This window comes from Ovis canadensis, chromosome 17 (genome assembly GCF_042477335.2).
Source record: "Ovis canadensis isolate MfBH-ARS-UI-01 breed Bighorn chromosome 17, ARS-UI_OviCan_v2, whole genome shotgun sequence".
NCBI lineage: Eukaryota > Metazoa > Chordata > Mammalia > Artiodactyla > Bovidae > Ovis > Ovis canadensis.
Window position 1 is genome coordinate 70,141,293 of NC_091261.1, and position 3,743 is coordinate 70,145,035.

Genomic DNA, 3,743 nt, shown 5'->3' on the forward strand with positions numbered 1-3,743 from the left:
TTCTTGTGGGAGCAGGCGCTGCAAAATGGCCTCACCCAGGCTCCCTGGCTCCAGACTCCCTTCCTGGGAACTTTAGAAGGATGCCTTCAGCCTCTGCTGACTCAGCGGGTCAACAGGGACCTCTGACACCCCCTGGCCTTTCCCGGAACCTTAAGGAGGAAGGGGAGAGCGCCTCGGAGGGCAGGTTTAAAATTAGAAGGGAGCGCAAGGCTGCCTGTGGTTCTTGAACCTCAGCCATTGAGGAGGAACGGGAGATAAGGTGGACGAGAGACAGGAAGCATTTATTTAAGATTCCTATCACACCGGGAAGCTGGAGGGGGAGTTCAGTTCAGGGGAAGAACAGGATGTTGCCAGGATCCGGGGCAGGGCTGAGGGCAGGGGGGCAAGGAGGGGAACGGATATTGGAAAGGGGGAGCCGGGCAGTCAGGGTCGGAGGCGACAAAGTTTGGAAGGGTCCCAGGCAGGAAGTCAGCCCAGCAAGAGGCCCCTGGGGAGTTCAGGTCTCTTCCGTGGCGGGAGGAAGATAGATCTTCTCTTCCAAGGCCCTGCATCTTTGCCATGAGGCTGGTGTGTTTCTGGGTGGTCCCAAAGAGGACCTCATTTAACTTGCTTATGGGAACTCTCAGTTCCCTGACCCCCGCCTGGCCCTGCTGCAGGGTCTTTCTGCTGGTCTCCCAGTTTGAAGGCCACCATGCTGGCCTTCTCTGAAGGGCCACCCTGCAGCTCCATCTCACCCTTGAAGGTTTGTTGCTGTTTAGTCGCTAAGTCATGTCTGACTCTTTCATGACTCCCAAGGACTATAGCCCACCAGGGTCCCTTGTGGAATTCTCCAGGCAAGAATACTGGAGTGGGTTGTCATTTCTTTCTCCAGGGGATCTTCCTGACCCAAAGATCGAACCTATATCTCTTGCATTGGCAGACGGATTCTTTACCGCTGAGCCACCAGGGAACCCCTCTTGAAGGCTGCAGGGAGTTAAAGTCCAGACTGACTGACCGAGCCCCCGTGATCAATTCCCATCCCATACTCCTGAGTACCAGAATGCCCCTTGTCCCTCTAGAGAAACACACTGTTTCTAACATTTCTAAGAGCCTCTTTATCAAAATAAAAATCGAGGGAAGGAAGTCCCTTCCATTGGCAAAATGAAGAAATACAAATGAGGAGCAAACATGAAGGGGAAAAATTACCATCATCATTCAAATAAGCTGCAACTGCACTGTGGCGGCAAACCAGCCACTGCCACGAGCACTGGGCATCCACCAACCTGTTTCAGTCCTTCTGACAACTCTCAGAGGCAGTTTCTCCACATCACAGCCCAGTCCAGGAAACCAAGCCTCACAAGGGTTAAGCTCCTGGTCCAGGATCCTTGCTGCTAAGCGGCAGACAGAGGAAGAAAGAGGATGGTGCCAACTGACGAATTGATAACAGGCCGAGTTTACAGCTGACAAAACTGGCCTTGCAGGAGTGATTTCACCTCTCTGAGCCTGTTTCCCTACTCTAGAAAATGAGGATTGGGACTTCCCTGGTGGTCTAGTGGTTAAGACTCATGCATCTATTGCAGAGCACAGGTTCAATCGCTGGTGGAGGAACTAAGATCCCACGCCAAAAAAACAAAAAACACTCACAGGGGTGGGGGGAAGTGAATGCACTCAAAGAGTTGAGCTAATAATCATTAAAAAAGAAAATGGGAATAGAATAGACTCATGTCACAGAGTTGCAGGACGTTTTTAGCAAGAAAATAAACAATTAGGGCAGTGCATTAGTGTTTATTTAAAGTACAATAACAGTAAACTTTTTACTGTTGATTTCAAGGTTCCCAAGGACCCACCATACTGACGCTCCCTGCCTGCACCCGTCAGCAGTTAGGAAGGGTCTGCTCCTGACAACAGAGGTCAGAGGCCCCACAGAACCAGGCTGAGAGGCATCCCCCCACCAACCCCATCCTCCTTTGCTGGCCTCTTGTGCAGACACAGCTGACCAGACCCCAAGGGGACTCCCACTCACTCACATCCCGGCCTCTAGGGAAGCTTCTGGACCACAGCGGCTGATCAATGATGGCGTATTTGCTCAGTTCCACGCCCACGGTCCAGCTGGAGAGACACCCTCGGGTTCAAGGCTAAAGGCTTCCAGGAAACGCAGCCGGGGCTTGAAGTCATCAGTCATTCAGTAACTGCCCCCCTTTGTCTCTGGGGACGGTCTGGAGCTCCGGCTTGGGACATTCTCCCTTCTCGTTCCCGGCGGGTCTGTCTGCTTCCTCTCTCTCTCTTCTCAAGCAGTGGCTGCACGTTGTTACTATTATCTTTGTTACTATTGATTGAGTGTCCAGGGCTCCATGCCTAGTACTTTACATGCATTTTCTCGTTTAATTCTCACTAGAACTGAGTGGTGGAGAATATTTTTATCCCTTTTTTTTTTTTTTTTGACTGCAGCCACGTAGCTTGCAGGACTGTAGCTGTCCAGCTAGGAACTGAACCCAAGCCCCCTGCATTGAAAGTGCAGAGTCCCAACCACTGAACTGCCAAGGAAGTCCCTTCATCCCTACTGTTTTTGATTTATTTTTTAATTGAAGTGTAGTTGAATTACAATGCTGTGTTAATTACCGCTATATAGCAAAGTGACTCAGTCATACATAGATACACGTTGTTTTTCATATTCTTTCCCATTATGGTTTAATCACTCGATGCCGAATATAGTTCCCTGTGCTATACAGTCGGACCTTGCTGTTTATCCCATTCTGTAGATAAGAGTTTGCATCTGCTAACCCCAAACCCCAACTCCGATCCTCTCCCACCCCTTCCTCCTTGACAACCATCAGCCTATTCTCTATGTCCCTGATTTTGTTTCTGTTCCATAGATAGGTTCATTTTTAAATCCCTATTTTTACAGCCTGCTCAAAATGGAAGTTTGCTTGCCAGAGGTCACACAGCTGGAAAGTGAAAAAACCTGGGCTTTGCATCCAAGTAGTCTGGCTCCAGAGTCCATGCTTGAAGCTGTGAGCCTCATGTGCTTTAACAGGGATTCTCTTGACCAGGCCTAGCAACAAAGACAGAGCAGTTCCTCACCTTTCTCTTCCTCAAAGGAACCAAGAAGGGGAAATTGGGTGTTCTGCTTACAGGAAGAATCAATGCAAGGAGACAGCCAGAGTCACACAAACCACAAATGTGGGGGAGTCACAGAGCTTCCAGGATCTCATAAAGGAACTGGTTGAAAAGTATGTCAGCCAGAGAACATAGTCAGTGCAAAGGTCCTGAGGCAGGAACAGACTCATCTTGTTCACATTTACTTCTAGCTCTCCTCTGCTGAGGCTTCCCAGGTGGCACTAGTGGTAAAGATCCTGCCTGTCAATGCAGGAAACATAAGAGACACAAGTTCAATTCCTGGGTCAGGAAGATCCCCTGGAAGAGGGCATGGCAACCCACTCCAGTATGCTTGCCTGGGAAATCCCATGGACAGAGGAGCTTGGTGGGCTACAGTCCATGGGATTGAAAAGAGTTAGACACAACTGAAGCAACTTAGCATGCATACAAGCTCGTTTGCTGAAATGTTTGTCTACCATCTTGCTCTCCACTCATCCCTCCTTTGGAACACAGTTAAGCGTCACCTCCTCCAGGAAGCCTTCCCTGATCTTAGTCTAAGGCTGGGTCCCCTGTCATTGCTCCTGTTGCCTCATTCTTCTTCACAGAGTATTGCACATTTATGTTTACTTAACAACCTGGAATATTTGCTTACTGTTGGTCTCTGAGGT